We start from the raw sequence: 16,674 nt of genomic DNA, 5'->3' as shown, positions 1-16,674 counted from the left end.
GTCTCAAAAACTTATAACTGTGTTTTGACCTCTGATGGGCGGAACAGTTCTTGGAGCTTTCTGAGAGGCTGTGCCCAGGTTATAATCCTCAACTTGGCTCAAATAAAATTTTCCATTTCTTTCTTAAATCACAGATTACTTTTTCGTTGACACTACCTTACATCTTTCCAATAGGTGCCCAACTAAACTCTCTCTTAAAAGAGATGGAGACGACACGGTGGCCATTCTCTTTAGAATAAGTGTTAATTACTCACTTTATACCTTTTGAGTTTGAGGTAGGAATTCCCATGAGATATTGGCTCCCTTTTCCTAGTTAACAAGAACCATGCTAATGGCCGCCAAGGGCCTCACACATGTGATGGCTCTTGAGATCTGTGAGGATGAGCCTTGGTCACCAGTCACTGAATTTGTCCTAAACTGTGAACCCACTTGGTCTCATCTCTTGTCTTACCACAGTGCTGAGATTCTACAAGGACAATGTCACATGATGATTTCCCCCCAACAATGTAAAATCTTGTTGAACTCCTGGACCTTCACTTTAGGAAGGAATTTTGAGGAAAGGTGGAAGGATTCAGATCCTTGAGGCTGGGTGAAAGCCTTCTGTAACTATGGCAAGAGCCACCCAGAACACATCCACCTTTCTTCTTGAGGACCAATGGATCTGTCCCAAGAGACCTGGAGGCTGTTTGCTATGTCCCAAACTGGCTAAATTGTTCAATAATAAAGGAAGGAGATTTGTGAATCATATGTTTAGACATATGTTTTCAGGACTTACTGTTTACTTAAGGAAAGGCTTTGCTTTAATCAGATTTATATATTAGTGGCTTGGCTAAATAAGCCAGGATACCTGGGGTAAAATTCAAGTGTACCATGTATATGAAATCCAGGAGACAACTAGCCAGAAATCAGCACTGAAAGGAAAAAAAAAAAAGCTATAGCAACACAAAGATCAACAGAAAGAGTTCAGATTTTTTTTTTCCAAAAAACATTTTTGTTTTCAAATAAGTTCTCCCCCCACACTCCCTGACACACATGATATTTCTGACCTAGTATTTCTGTGTACTCTTGTCTTTGCTTTCCCAACCTATTCTGCAAGTCACCTTTTTCTCCTTTAAGACACCCCACTAAAAAGGGACTAGGACAGTGTCCTCAGAGGGATGCCAGGAGGCTGAATTTGAGTCAGCAATAAAATGTGAGTGCTTCACGGCTCTAAGTATAGCTCTCCCCCTTGACAACTACACTCGGCACACTGGCCTGTTTTCAGCTACTATTAGAACTGTAAAGTTCTCTCTTGCCTCAGGGCCTTTGCATACGCTATTCCTTAAGCCTTTAATCTTCTTCCTCTCCCCCTCCCTTCCTTTGCAAGGTCAAGTCCTTATCTAATTCTTAGCTTAAACATCACTTCAGACAGCTTCCTTGACCGTCCTTTTAATGTTGTTAATCCTCAATTCTCTCATGTCTTTACCCTGCTCATGTTTTTCATATCACATATCATAATCTGCCCTTAGTGTGCTTGTATGTCCCCTGCTACAGTTATAACCATCTCCACCCTGTTCTCCCAGAAAGCTGCACCAATGGCTGGCTCTCTTACCCTTGGGCTTCTGGTTGGGGTTGACTCCCAGGAGGAAATCAGAGGGCAGAAAGTGAGAGAGGTCAGGATGTTTATTGCCCGGCTCCCTCCCCCAGGCTGCAGGCTGGCTGAGCTTCTCTGCCTAAGGCCTCAGTTACTACCCAGTGGCCTCCTTCCTTAGGCTTCCTTTAATTACCCTTTCCTGTGCCATCTGTTTCCTGCTGGGGCTCTGACGCACACAGGGATTGGGTCTGATTTATTCACCAATGTATACGTGGCAATGAGCAGAGTGCCTGGCACATGGTAGACACCCAATAAATATTTGTTGAATAAATGAATATAAAACAACTCAGCACCAAGATGTTTTAAATGCCTTTCTTTTCCCCATTCTTTTTGTTTCAAAAAAAAAAAAAAATCTTGTATCAAACTCTGGTATAGAAGATAGATAAAACAGGATTGGTGGGATTGTGAGTGGGTGAGGGAGACACATGAGCATGGCTCCCTTTAAAATGGCAACATAAATAAAGAAATAAACAAACAAATAAATAAATAAATTTTAAAAAATGGCAGCTCTAGAAACCCAGCACCTTAGAGGTGTATTCTGGGGGGATACCATAAAGGGTGATGGGGCATCTTCTGCAGTTTTTGCCACTGAAGTTCATAATATTAGGGGCTGGGTTGCAAGTGAATGATATTTACATCTCAATGCTCCCCGGAGGGCTTTGGGTTCAGCTGCTGGATGACGGGGGAAGGGGGGATGGCACTTCTGAAAACCCACTAAGAATGCTTACAATTCTCCTTTTGCAGCAGTCCAGGGGCTCAGAGAAGAGCTAGAATAAAAATGTCCTCCAGTTTGCTGTGTTCCATCCAATATTGCCAGATAAAGGTGTGCCACCCACATGCCCTGACAACAAAGTCCCCAAAATAAACAGCTTCAGAGGGCAGAAGAAGACAGAGGAAGCTATGTGCTTCCTGGACTGCCCTAATCCTGCGCAGGAAGAGCCACAAAGGACAATGCTCAGGTGACAGAAAGCCCAGTTACCCACGGTAGACTCAAGAACGGTGAGATCTGGGAACTGTATTTAATATCCTGTGATAAACCACAACGGAAAAGAATATGAAAAAGAATATATCTATGTATAACTGAATCACTCTGCTGTACAGCAGAAATGAACACAACATTGTAAATCAACTGTACTTCAATTCAAAAAAAAAAAAAAAAAAAAAAAGGTGAGATCTGGGAGATCTCTCTAGGGAGACCTTTATGAGCACCTCAGGCCAGGCTGGAATTCCTCTCCCTGCCGAGGGGCCTGAACTTGAAACAGATCTGCAGATAACAGCCGGGCATGTCTCTGACACTGATAATGATCTCAGTGGAAAATTTCCATTGTTGGACACCCCCCCACTGTCTTCCTAGCTCATGGCCCAGAACTGGGCCTGTTTCTCATCCACAGATTCCAAGAACAAATTAACTCCTCTAAGCTGTGGCAAATGGGAATTGTCTGAGAAGTTAATTGACACTGGAGGGAGGGGGATCAGCAGAGGACAGGCTGTGGTCTGGGAGGTGACATCCTGGCTTCCTTACATGGGGAGGCGGGCTCCCTCAGTGCTAATAGGTGTTATGTTAGCGCTAATAGGTGTTATGCGGGCATAATTAGGCCACAGATTCTACTAGCCTCTTTCAGCTCAGACAAGGTGGGAAATTGAGACTCAGGGAGAAAGGGGCTCATCTTTCCAGTTGCAAACATTCCTGAAAATCCAAGCCATAAAGCTCCCCAGCTGTGGGGCTTCCCTGGTGGCGCAGTGGTTGAGAGTCCGCCTGCCGATGCAGGAGACACGGGTTCGTGCCCCGGTCCGGGAGGATCCCGCATGCTGCGGAGCGGCTGGGCCCGTGAGCCATGGCCGCTGGGCCTGCGCGTCCGGAGCCTGTGCTCCGCAACGGGAGAGGCCGCAACAGTGAGAGGCCCGCGTATTGCAAAAAAAAAAAAAAAAAAGCTCCCCAGCTGTGGGCGTCAGCATGGGCTGGGTCTGTGACATCTACAGAACCGCCAGATCTCAGGCTCCTCTATTGATCCTGGCCCTCTCCTTCCATCTCTGTCTATGATAATGATGTCTGAGTTCCATTCAATCCCCCTTCTCCCTGGCAAATGAGCAACGGGCTGAGACAGAATTAAAAGGAAAGAGACAGGAGGTCAGCGCGCTGGGGCACCTAATAATAAGAGTAATAATAACTCTCAAATATTGAGTTTGCCAAGTGCCGGGCATGTAGTTAAGTGCTTTCTGCATATCACCTCCTGTTCCATGACAGCCCCGTGTGGCAGAAATTTGAGGGGCTGAGAGATTTAAGCCACTTGTCCGAGGTCACGCAGCTACAGTGGTGATGGGATTTCAACCAGGTTGGTTTGATCCTTAAACCGTTAAGACTCACTGGGCGCTGTGGCTGGGGTCAGACCAAGAAGCAGAAAGGGTTCTTTCAGCTACAGAGAGGGCTTCTGAAATGCCAGGCCAGGCAGACCCACCTCTTCATGTGACATCGTGACCTCCTCAGATGTGGTTCTCAGTGGCTTTCATGGGGGCTGATGCTTTCTAATCGAATTCCCTGTGTCTAGACCAGGCTTTCTCAACTCTGGCACTACTGGCTCATGAGGCAGGATTAATTCTCTGCCGGGAGGGAAGGTGCTGTTCTAGGCACTGGAGGATGTTTAGCAGTACCTTCCCGGACCTCTACCCATTAGAAGCCAGGAGCACCCTGCACCCCAAAAATGTCTCCAAACAATGCCATATGTCCCCTGGGTGGCAAAATCCCCACCCTCCCCACCTCCACCTGCCCCTACTGAGAGTCACTCATCTAGACCATCACGCTGACCCCGGGGCAGTGTCTGTACATCAATGTGCATCTCAGGCAAAGGAAATTTCCCCCTGATCTTTTTACCCAGGACCCAGTATCAAAAGAAATAAAAAGGATGAGTTGTTCTAGGCTGTTCTCTCCTCCTATCACTTCTCTTTCAGCTCTGAGCTCAATCTGCTCCCAAGGAAGAGACACATGGAAAGCCTGAAACGGACTTTTCTGCCCTTTTAAATCAGCAACTCCGCTTTGAAAGGCAGCCACTGGAAGTCTGCTCCAGCCTGGATGAGAAACCCTGGCGAGGTCCAGACTGCTTGCTGTTGGGCAGTTACAGAATCCTTGCTATGGATGCTCTCACAATGTCAGAATCGAAAGTACGTCCCCACAGGTGTCCTTGGACTGAACACTCTCAGGGACGCAGATGTGACTGGGCAGCACGGCTGATCCCAAGAAACAAGCATCCCTCAGACCTGGCACAGCTGAGAGTCAAGGATCTGCTCCAAGGAAAGGTCCAGAGAATGGAAATGCACAGAAGGACAGTTTCTACTCTGCAAGGAGCAAAATGAGCTCGTCTTTGCCTCCACTCCTTGTACATGGGGAAAAAAACAGAGAAAGGAGAAGATGGGGGCTGGATGGTCTGCAAACTGGAATGCCAAAACCCTGGGCAGCTGAGAGTTGAGAAACATGATTTTCCAGAACAGAGAAAAAAAAAAAAAAAAAAGGAAGAAATATGCCGTAAATCTTTAGCTAAGTGGATGGGTAATTCAGCATGACGTTTTTAAGCTGTTAAAAGTTTTTGTACCAAAGAAAACACTAGGTTTTTTCTTAGTAATTTTGTGTTGGGACACAGAGACTTTATCTTCTAGACGGTGCCCCGCCTGCTTGCTCAGCCTGATTTGTGACAGCTGCCTCGCAGAAACATGTCACGGTCTGGTTTTGATTTGGGAAGGGCAGGCTGGAGGAGCCGCCTGGCAGAAGAGAGCTCAAAAAAACACATACACGCACACAGACAGCTACATGGGTGCTCTCAAGATGATGCTGGTAAAAAACTGGAGGGCTGCTGAAAGTTATTCTTATGAAACTTTGGTTTCATGGCCTTTTGAGTTTCACATTGATTTAGAACTGAAACTGGCCCTATTTGAAGAGTATTTTATTGCCCACTTTTTCTGCTGTATCCTGTGAAAATACCAAAACCACTTGGCAAGTATTACCTTCTTTCCTATTTAATCCATACTATGTAATCAAGGACTACCCCACCCATATGTTTCAGATCATGTGCTCTTGACTCATTAGAATGCTACTTACTGGACCAAGAGTGATTTGTTATCAGGGCCATCTTCAGAGCTTTTCAGAACAAGCATGACCTACTTTTTCTTTTGTCTACACAGGAGGCTGGACTCAGGGCTAAGAGGAGATGCAAAAAGGGCACTGTAGGATAGATGAACGTTCCAGCCATAGACGAAATGGTAAGGATGGCTGATCACTCAGGTGATGAGGGGAGGAGTCTGGGTATCTCTAGCTCAGTGGCCCTTCCTCAAACTTAGTGGGCCTGAGAGTCCTCCGGGAGCACGTGTTAGAAAACCCTGAGTCCAGGGTTGAGCCCCGAGAGATTTTGTTTGTGAGTCTGGGGTGGGGCCCAAGAATTTGCATTATTGGCAAGCATCCCAAAGGAATGTAATGTAGGTGGTCCCTGGATGACTCTAATGATAGATTGGATGGATGACTGTTTACATGGAGAAGTATTCTCCTAAAAGCTGGCTCCCTATGGCTCATTACTAGGAAGTGGGGTTTCAATCGTATTAATTTTCCAGTGTTCTGGGACACACTTCATGTATGGGTTGAAGAGGGTTAAGACAGGTGATGGGCGGCACAGTATTGCTGATAGACCTCATGCTGCCACCAGAACACTCTGTGGAGGAGATGCTAAAATGCTTTCCCAAGTGGCCAAGCTGAGAAGGTCAAGGATCTGGTGAGCCACTGAGCCAAAATATTTAGGTTTATGTTGATAAGAAAAGGGAAGGTCAAAAAAGTACGTTTTGTTGATGGAAATCAAAGGAAATCAAGATTTGAATAAAAATCAGTTTGGAAACTGCCTAAGTGTCCAATTCCAGAGTCGTAGTAACAGTCATTCAGCTGAATATTAATGCAGTCATCAAAAATGATGGTTACAAAAGCTCTGAACATAAGCTGATAATAGAATGCAAATGAAGAAATTCAGGACACAAAATATTCAGTATGCCTACAACTCAGAAAAAAATGATATACCAGTATACGGGGAAAAATTGGAAAATTCACCAAAATATTAGCACTAGTCCAGTGATAGGCGTAGGGATATTTTTTTCCCTATTTCTATCACTTTTCTCAATTTTTCTCTTTTACATTTTCCTAACTGTCAATAGTTTAAAAAATAAACCCTAAAGATCTGTATTTCAAAGCCATTTTTCAAGTGGACAAGAGCTAGCTCATTGCCCATGTGAGATTCCCAAATTCAAAGGTTCCAAGAGTAATGTATGCTCATTCTTTAAAAATCCACTCTGTAAAATCTTTTACCAGTCTGAAAAGCCCATCACCCCCTGGCCTCCACCCTAGACCCATTTTTCCAGCATTGCATTTTCAATAATAAAATGAATAAAATCAGCCATCTTTTTTCTCCTGTCAGCAACCACGGTTCCTTACTCTCAGCATAGCTGACTGCTCATGCCCAAGGAGGTTATAAATAAGCTTCCTGAGTGGTTATTAAAAACCAGTACACTGGGGACTTTCCTGGTGGCGCAGTGGTTAAGAATCTGCCTGCCAATGCAGGGGACACGGGTTCGAGCCCTGGTCCGGGAAGATCCCACATGCTGCGGAGCAACTAAGCCCGTGTGCCACAACTACTGAGCCCGTGTGCCACAACTACTGAAGCCCACGTGCCCAGAGCCCGTGCTTCACAACAAGAGAAGCCACCACAATGAGAAGCCCGCACACCACAATGAAGAATAGCTCCCGCTCGCTGCAACTAGAGAAAGCCCGCGGGCAGCAATGAAGACCCAACACAGCCATAAATAAATAAACAAATTTATAAAAAAAACAACAACCAGGATGCTGGAAAAGTTTCTCTGGACCCAGAAAATGTCAGCGAGACCACGACAGGGAGCAGGGGTGCACCAGCCACCGTGGGCCGGGCTCTGTCCCGTCTGTCCACTGCTCCGCATTTGTCACCCCTGGCTCTGACAATGTCCTCTGTTTCCCCACACACCAAAACACTGACTCAGAAAGAAACAGGGAACAAAAAGACTCTCCTATGACATTCACTCTGCTGGTTTTCATCTGGTCCCTGGTCTGTGAGCCTGGTTCAGAGCTAAGAAATGCCAACAAGAGGGCATGGCTTCCTCGAGAAGCACAGAGGCAGTCACCCTATGAGACCAGTCAGAAAGCATTCCTGAATCACATCCTCAACACGGTACCATCCAACCTGTCCCTCAAACCATCTGAAACCTCCCCATTAAAATCACCACAGGGACATGCCCCAAAGAGCAGAGCTGTGTCTCCAGAAAAACATGGCTGACATACATAATGGACATTTGATGTCAAGTTTAAATGGTAGGGCTTTTGGAGGAAGGAACCAGATCAAGGGGTGGGGGTGGGGTGTGGTCAGCCCCAGATGGGTGGGATACTTGTGGTCCAAAAGTAGACACCTGTGGCTTTTACCTTCTTGCAGCACAATCCCTCTTCCTTTGAAAAGGCTACTTTGATCTCCCTTGGAGAAGCTCTCCATCTCCATTCTCAATCCCTACAGTTCTGGTGACCTTGACCCCATTGCCTAGTTCCTGGGATAGACATGTGACTCGGGCTTGGCCAAAGAGCATTGATTCCACCCCTCCGAGGGTGGCCCAAGTTAGGCAAATGCGACTCAATTCTGGGACTTTCAGTGACACTATTAAAACAGATCAGTTCCCATTCCCCTTGACCTGATGCTAAGGGACATTAGCCTAGAGCTGCTGAGAGCTCTCCTTGCTGCCTCTGGGAAGAGCTGCCTGAGAATAAAGCCAGTGTGGAGGAAACAAGAACTGAGAGAGGAAAGAGGCTGAGTCCTGATGACATCATTTGTGCACATGGATCTGGAACAAAAATCTGGGAACTTTGTAGTTACTTAATTAAAAACAAAACCTGGTTCTTTACACCCTTTCGAGTTGGGATTCTGATGCTTGCAAACAGAAGAGTTCTCTAATTCCAGTGAACAAAGACAATCCTTATGCATTTCCCAAGTAGATCCTGGGCTGGCTCTGGGGCCAACTGACAAAATTCAAGGTGAGTTCTAGGTTTTCAAATTTGTAATTCCAGACTGGGCTGCACATCTTCCCCAGTGGAGGAAATGATCAGGAAGATCTGGGCCATGTGATTTATGAGCACGTCTGAGGGGAAGCCGTCAAGTAATGGGTGCCAGCTGGTTAGGAGGTTTTACCCAACAATTTTAATAGAGAAATGGGGTTAGAGGATGGATATCTAAGTTATGCAGAAGGACGGGAGAAACGTTCCCGCCTCAAATTAAATATAAAAATGTTTCGCATTACAAGGATTTAAAAACATTGCAGACGTTCTTGGCAAAGTGGGCTGTTCCAGTTGTTACTTCAGATCCTCAAACTGAGGTTTTCTCCGCCTTTTCCTGTTTGCCAGAAATGCTGAAAAATTATCCCATTACCCCCTAGCAATCAATACGCCCCGGTATTATGCAACCAAGCTTCCCTTGTCAAGGTATGTAGGTGATGCATGTTAAAGTCGTGGACACATACTACGTATAAAACTGGTAAGCGAGGGCTTCCCTGGTGGCGCAGTGGTTGAGAGTCCGCCTGCCGATGCAGGGGACACGGGTTCGTGCCCCTGTCCGGGAGGATCCCACATGCCGCGGAGGCCATGGCCGCTGGGCCTGCGCGTCCGGAGCCTGTGCTCCGCAACGGGAGAGGCCACAACAGTGAGAGGCCTGCGTACCGCAAAACAAAACAAAACAAAACAAAAAACCGGTAAGTGAAAAGGGTGTGTAGTACAGCACAGGGAAATACAGCCATTATTTTGTATAATAACTTTAAATGGAGCATCATTTATAAAAATACTGAATCACTATGTTGTACACCTGAACTAATGTAATACTGTAAATCAACTATACTTCAATTAAAAAAAAATAATAAGGGCGTAGACATGCCACAACAGTGCAACACTGATCAACGACAGCAGGAAGCCTCTCTGCTCCTACTGTGTGTCTGCATATCCAGGCCAGTGACACGTGTACTTTCTGCTAATGCTGGCCTGGGTCAAAAATCACAGAGTAGGCAAACTTTGATCCATTTTTATGTTTTCAAATCGATCCTCTTCTGTCTCCTGAGACCATTCCCCCAGGGCACTGAAAGCTCTGCCAATTTCCTCTCCTAGGTCACCATCACTTGCATCCTCTTATTTCAGTCTTTGCTCTGTCTACACCTTGGGGGCTGCCACCTTCACCTCCTCTCCTGGCTGCACGGTCCTGGATGGCCTCCTAATGGGTCTCACTGTATCAGCACTTGCCCTCTTCCAATCAGTTCCCCACACAGCAGCCGGAGCCATCTTTTCAAAACGCAGATCTGATCATGTCACTTCCCCTCCCTGTTGGCCTGAAACTTCAAGGGCTTTCCACTGTCCTTAGTGGAAAGGCCCAAATGCTTAAAATATCTGAAATGGTTCTGCACCATCCCCCTGTGCCTTCTTTCCCAGCCTTACTGCTCTCTGTGCTTCACCCAGCAACAGGGCCTTCTTCCAGATCTTTATACTTGCCATACACTCCTACCACAGGACCGCTGCACATGCTGACATGTTACCCGGAATGCTCCTTCCCCTTTACCCCTTAAGCATCACTTTTTCTGGATGCCCTCTCTGCCCTCCCTAACTTAGCTATAGCCCTCGTTGTATACCCTCCTAGCCCCACATTTACCACTGATGCAAATTTATATGGTACAATTAGATGGTTACTATGTATTAAACTCCATTAGACTGTAACGTGCAGGAGGGGAAGGCCCATGTCCACTTTAGCTCAGCATCGCATCCCCAGTACCTTGAACAGGCCATGGCACCTCCTAAGAATAATCTCTAATAGTAACTTAGAGGGTGTCAGGCATTGTCCTAAATTCTCTGTAGGAATTAACTCATTTAATTCCCACAACAACTCTTCAAGGCACTGTTGGCATTCCATTTGAAAGATGAGGACAGTGAGGGAGTTCCCTGGTGGTCTTAGTGCTTAGGTTTTGGCACTTTCACTGCTGTGGCCTGGGGTTCAATCACTGGTTGGGGAACTGCGATCCTGCAAGCTGTGCAGCGCGGTCCAAAAAGAAAAGATGAAGACAGTGAGGCACAGAATAGATAAGCCAGTTTTGCCTAGCGTAACACAGGTATTAAAACACAAAGTCCAATTTCCAACTGGCCAACTGGTCTACAGCCCATGCTCTCCTTCACTGTGCTGTAACTCACAGAGGCAGGCACTCAAGTCACATTTGCTGGCTGAATGAATGAATGAATGAACAGAAACCACCTTTCCCTTTCCCTCACTCCCATCCACATCTGCAGTTCCTTCCTATAGGTCCCAGTTCTCTCTGACCCAACCACTCCTTACAGAATCTGGTTGATCCTCAAGAAATAGCCCTATTCGCAGCCTCATCGCTGTCCACAGGGCCCTTTTTTGGGGACCAGCTGACAGTCTCCAGCTGTCCTCTGGTGTGGCCTCTGCCTGAGGCAACCAGTCTCAATTCCAGCTCTTCACCTGCCCCAGTGAGACTTGAACCCAGACCCCAACCTGCACTACAGCTGTGGTCTTCTCCCCATCAGTGCCTCCTGCCCAGAGGCCAGCCTCCAGATGGTCTGCACTAGTCTCCTTTGTCTTTCCTGCGTCTAACCCAGGCACATCACCTCGGACAGCCACCTTTGCCTCTGCTGTTCAGCTCTCATTTGAGAGCTTCCCTCTAGCCCTGCCCGAGCCTCACAGACATATCAATAAACTGGCTGCAACAGGGAAAGGAATCCTTGTCCCTTCAGCAAAGAGTCGTTGTGCCAATCTCCTGACTATGAAGACGACCCTTCCTGTGAGGATGCAGATCAAAGAGGTTAAGAGCAAGGACTTTGCAGACTATCACACCCGGGTTCAGGTCCTGGCCATCAGTGGTGACTGTAGGGAGGTCATGACATCTATGAACTTTAGTGTACTCAACTGTAAAATGGGTATAATCATCAGACTTATCTCACAGAACTGTCATGAAGATTGGAAGAGCTGTTATATATGAAGTCTTTACCATGTCACATCATAGTCAGTGGTCTATTACGATCATCACCACTGATCATCCACATCATCATCATCCACTTCTGCCATGACACAGTGGTCAAGGGCACAGGCTCTGGGGCTAGGATGCCCACATTTGAATCCTGCTCCTCCAGTTCCAAGCTGTGTGGCCTTGGGCTACTTAGCCTCTCTGTGTCTCACTTAAGTCACCTGTAAAATGGAAATAACTGTATCTACCTCGCAGGGATGTTGTGAGTTAGTTCCTGCAAAGTGCTTAGAACTGTACCTAGTACATGATAAACACCTGGCAATGTTAGTTGTTGTTGACTTTGTTATTCCTATTTCTAATACTATGATCACCCGGGTTGCAAGTGGCTTTAGAGGCATGTTTAGGCAATGGCAGGGTTAAAGAGCTTCTGCAAGACTCCACATGGTGGGGATGCAAATGGTGACAGTGCCGGCCTGATGCACTGTGTGAGCAGAATGGATGGACTGTGCTTGCCAAGGAGGAGGGAGGGACAGTACACTCCCACTTCTAAACCAAACCGGAGGTGTCAAAGGCCAGATCTGAGGCTGGCCAGCCACTGGGGCTACCTGTTTTTCTAAGATCTGTTCTAAGGAAAAATGCTGCCCACAAAAAGATCATGCTTCGTGCCAGATTAAACACTGCAGACTTAGTTAATAACAAGTTACTGGCCATAAAAGAGGGGAAAAAAATCCATTATTCTGAAATCTAGCTTTCGCTGCAGAATCAAGGTGTTTTGACTAAGACTTTGGTGACACGTACCTTCACTCACAGACTGGGATTCTAGGGTTTGAAGACACACAGTTCAGAACACTGCCTTCTCAAAAGACTACTGAATTTTCTAGCAAAATTTGAGTGCCACAGTGAGGGTCAGCAGCAAAAGGACCGATTACCAAGTCCAGTCAACACCACGTCCTTGGTGACGTGTGTCCAGCCTAGGATGTGAAAGGTTATTTAGGGTGTGCTCCAGTGATGAACAATGAAGCAGTGCTATGAATATTAGCTACCATCTCCCTTCCACACTGATGTGTCTGACAGATCCATGGAAACACAGGGGCACAAAATGGCTTTCTTTAGTCCCATTTCTCATGCTCTTCTCAGGCTGGTTAGGAAAAAGAGGATCCTCAGGAGCAGTTTCAAACCTAAAAGTGCAAACCTGCACACCTGCTGGATGCTGGGAGATACTGGAATCCAAAACATCCCTAGAGGCCAAAACCATGCACCAGTATGTTTGGGATGAGAGAGAAATAATAATAAAATGTAGCAGGTAACCATCAGAGAGAGTCATATGTGCCAAAGACTGTATTCACGAGTTTAAGTGTATTATCATTTCCTTCTACAAAAACCCTACAAAGGAAGCACTATTATTCACCAGATTCCATAGATGAGGACACTGAATCTTATGGAATTTAAGCAACTTGTTCAAGGCCACACAGCTCCTACATGATGAAGGCTGCATGTGAACCTAGGGAGTGTAACTCTAGAATTGGTACTCCAAACCGTTAGGTTAGAATTTGAAAAACCAGAGCTCATGAGAGAACTTCCAAAGAGACTAATAATGGGGTTGAAATTGTGCCCGTCCTAACAGCTCACTTCCTTCAGCTGTGCTGTCCACAGGGTAGCCTCTAGCTTAGCTACACATGGTTATTGAAAGTGAAATTGATTAAAATGAAAAGAAATTTAAAATTCAGTTCATGGCTAGTAACCACCTGAAATGTGGCTGGTGCAGCTGAGGGTCTAAAATTTTCATTTTATTTCATTTCAATTAACTCAAATTTCAATAGTCACTTGTGGCTTGTGGCTACCGTATCAGACAGTGCTGATCTGAGCAATTTTTCTCAGCTCTATCAGACACGGTTCAGGGCTGCTTTCCAAAAATCTCAGTGACAGGGGCATTGGTTGCTTTGCCCAAGGATCTGTAGAAAATCTCAAGGATAAACAACCCGGCCTCTTCCTTAGGATCGGAGACGGTGTGTTCTTCAAATGTACCCGTGTGGCCTTTCCAACATTCTCCAAGCCCTAGATCTCCTCCTAAGTTACAGTGTGAGGACAATAAAGTCAGAACAGACAAACCCAGGAACAAGTGCTCTCAGACAGCACCAGCAGGGAGCTGGTAAAAATGCAGGTTCCTGATTCATGGAAAAGACTCTTGATAAGTATGGGTTTCTGGTAACTGACTATACTGCTGAACTGAATGACTAAGCATTTTCAGAACTCTAATGGAAAACTGATGAATTCATCAAAGTGCTAACAAAAGATCAAGATGAAAAAAAAATTACATGGGACTGAGTGAACTGATGAGGATGATTATAATTTTTGTGACTTTGTTTGAATAAAAAAAAAATGCAGGTTCCTGAACCCCACCTCTATTGGGTCTGATATACCGGGCCTGGGGAGGAGGCCCTGGAGTCCATGTTTCCATCAAGCAGCCAGTGATTCTCATGCAGGTGGTGTAGCGTTGAGAAACTCTGCTTCAGAGTCTGAACTACACATTTCTCTCCTGGCCTCTTAAATAATTATAGCATATAAATCTTCCGAGAATAGCACAAACTGGGCTGGAAGCCAGGTGGTCATCACTCTGTACTAACTGCTCACTTCTACAACAGTAGGCGAAGTGCTTAGTCACCAAAGCCTCATTTTTGTCATCTGAAACATGGGGGTAAGGATATCTGCTATCTGTCCTCCAGGACAAAAGAGAACACAGCTGTGAAAGCATTGGAGGGGGATGAAAATTAAAAACGCACCGCATAGATATCCTATAACTCAGAGACACATTTTGCTTGTCCAGCAGAGAGTTCCAATAGGTTTCACATTTTTAAAAATCCACATTTTTAACTTTCTTTGGAAAAACTGGAAGATTTGACAGCATGGGGCTCAGATTAGGTTGGTACCCTGGTGTGATTAAGAGCACTGCTATGGGGTCACATGCAGAAGTTCAAATCCCTGTTTAAAAGCTGGGTGACTGGGCTTCCCTGGTGGCACAGTGGTTGAGAGTCTGCCTGCCGATGCAGGGGACACGGGTTTGTGCCCCGGTCCGGGAGGATCCCACATGCCGCAGAGCGGCTGGGCCCATGAGCCATGGGCGCTGAGCCTGCGCATCCGGAGCCTGTGCTCCGCAACGGGAGAGGCTACAGCAGTAAGAGGCGCACGTACTGCCAAAAAAAAAAAAAAAAAAAAAAAAAAAAAAAGCTGGGTGACTTAGGGCAAGTCCTTTAACCTCTGTGTGCATCAGTTTCTTCAACTCTGAAGTGAGAATTTTAAGAGTACCTTTCAAAGGGTTGTGATGATTTATTTAAGTGAGTGAATATTTATCAACTGCTTGGAACAATGTTTGGCACATGGCAAGAGCTCTATCACTCTTAGCTGAATAAATAAGCATCCCTGCAAGTGGCAACAACCAGCTGGAGTTGAGTGGTGGCCATCCTTCCATCCAGGGCTGATGTGCCTCAGGTTGTCACAATCTCCACCCAGACAGACACATTAGACTCTGGGAATTTCTACTGTAAGGGACAGAAGTGTATCTCCCTCCTTGGTGTCCTGCCAACAAGGGGCAGAGACACTTAGTGCATCTTAGAGCAGCATTTCCCAAGCTATCTGTAGTGAAGGACCAGTTTTTAAATTTTCAGTCCATTGTGGCGGCCTGATATGTGACCCACCTGAGCAGGACTCATAGCCAGCACTTGCCACAGACAACTCGCCCGTGGGTCTACAACACCCTGAGTGGTCTGCACCTGGACCCATAAGACGAGCCCACTTGATGTGCACTTGGATGTCACAGCAATGTCACACTGCTCTAAGAGTTTCTAAACACTGTCAATTTCAGTACTTATCTCGGGGTGCACTGCGGACAGCCCCGATCCTCAGATTACACTTTGAGTAGTGCTATCTTAGAGGACACTGACATTGTCTGTCTTCACATGTACAGAAAACAGCTGGAAAATTTGGTTGGCCAGAATAGTCAATGGAGTGTCTGTTTGTCTGTCTCTCCCAACACTTCTGTCCTTCTCAGCCTGCCTGCCTTCTCCTTGTCCATCCCCATTTCTTTCATCTTTATCTACACATTAAAACCAGCTCCTGAGCTTCCCTGGTGGCACAGTGGTTGAGAATCTGCCTGCTAATGCAGGGGACACGGGTTCGAGCCCTGGTCTGGAAGGATCCCACATGCCGCAGAGCAACTAGGCCCATGAGCCACAACTACTGAGCCTGCGTGTCTGGAGCCTGTGCTCCACAACAAGAGAGGCACGATAGTGAGAGGCCCGTGCACCGCGATGAAGAGTGGCCCCCGCTTGCTGCAACTAGAGAAAGCCCTCGCACAGAAACGAAGACTCAACACAGCAAAAATAAATAAATTAATGAATAAACTCCTACCCCCAACATCTTCTTTAAAAAACAAAAAACCAAAAAAAATCCAGCTCCCTAATGAGATACTGGGGTTCAGGACAGCCATGGAAGCTGTCATGGATGCTTTGATGTCCCAGGCGGCACCCCGTTTCATGAGTACCCCCCTCCAGCTCACTGCCACCCCTTCTCCTGAATGTTGCCTTTGGCTGATGGGAGCTGTCTTGCCCCTGTGCCCACACCCACATCCTTATCCCCAGGTCACTCTCCAGCAGCCCAGGGCCAATGACTGACACGGTGATGCAAAACGTCAGCCCCTTTGTCCCAAGAAGCAACCAACTGTGTGGTACAACTCATCCTCCAGAGCCCACTGTGGGCTCAGGCTGAAGCTAGACTCCAGCCCAGACACCATTCTTCACTTGGCTCCTCCCCCAATCCTAGCCTGTTTCTCTCACTCCCCTTCCTTGGGAGCATGTCCTCAACACATCACAGGCACCCTAATCCCTGCCTCAGGCTCTGCTTAAAGGGAATCCACTCAAAGACAGAAGCCATCGACACCTGGGTTCACCTTCCTCAACGACCCGGTGGATGAGAGCACATGGCGGGCACAATGCGCAAAA

At 46.5% G+C, this 16,674-nt stretch overlaps 1 protein-coding gene across 1 annotated transcript in view; it reads right to left on the bottom strand.

Annotated features, from left to right (window-relative positions):
- The window catches only part of PRICKLE2 (prickle planar cell polarity protein 2), a gene marked incomplete at both ends in the record, with an annotated part of 348,209 nt that overhangs the window by 27,087 nt on the left and 304,448 nt on the right, over positions 1–16,674 (bottom strand).

The sequence above is a fragment of the Hyperoodon ampullatus genome (assembly GCF_949752795.1).
Source record: "Hyperoodon ampullatus genome assembly, chromosome: 10".
Taxonomy (NCBI): domain Eukaryota; kingdom Metazoa; phylum Chordata; class Mammalia; order Artiodactyla; family Ziphiidae; genus Hyperoodon; species Hyperoodon ampullatus.
The sequence above is the reverse complement of the archived record's forward strand: the minus strand, read 5'-3'. Positions and strand labels throughout refer to the sequence as shown.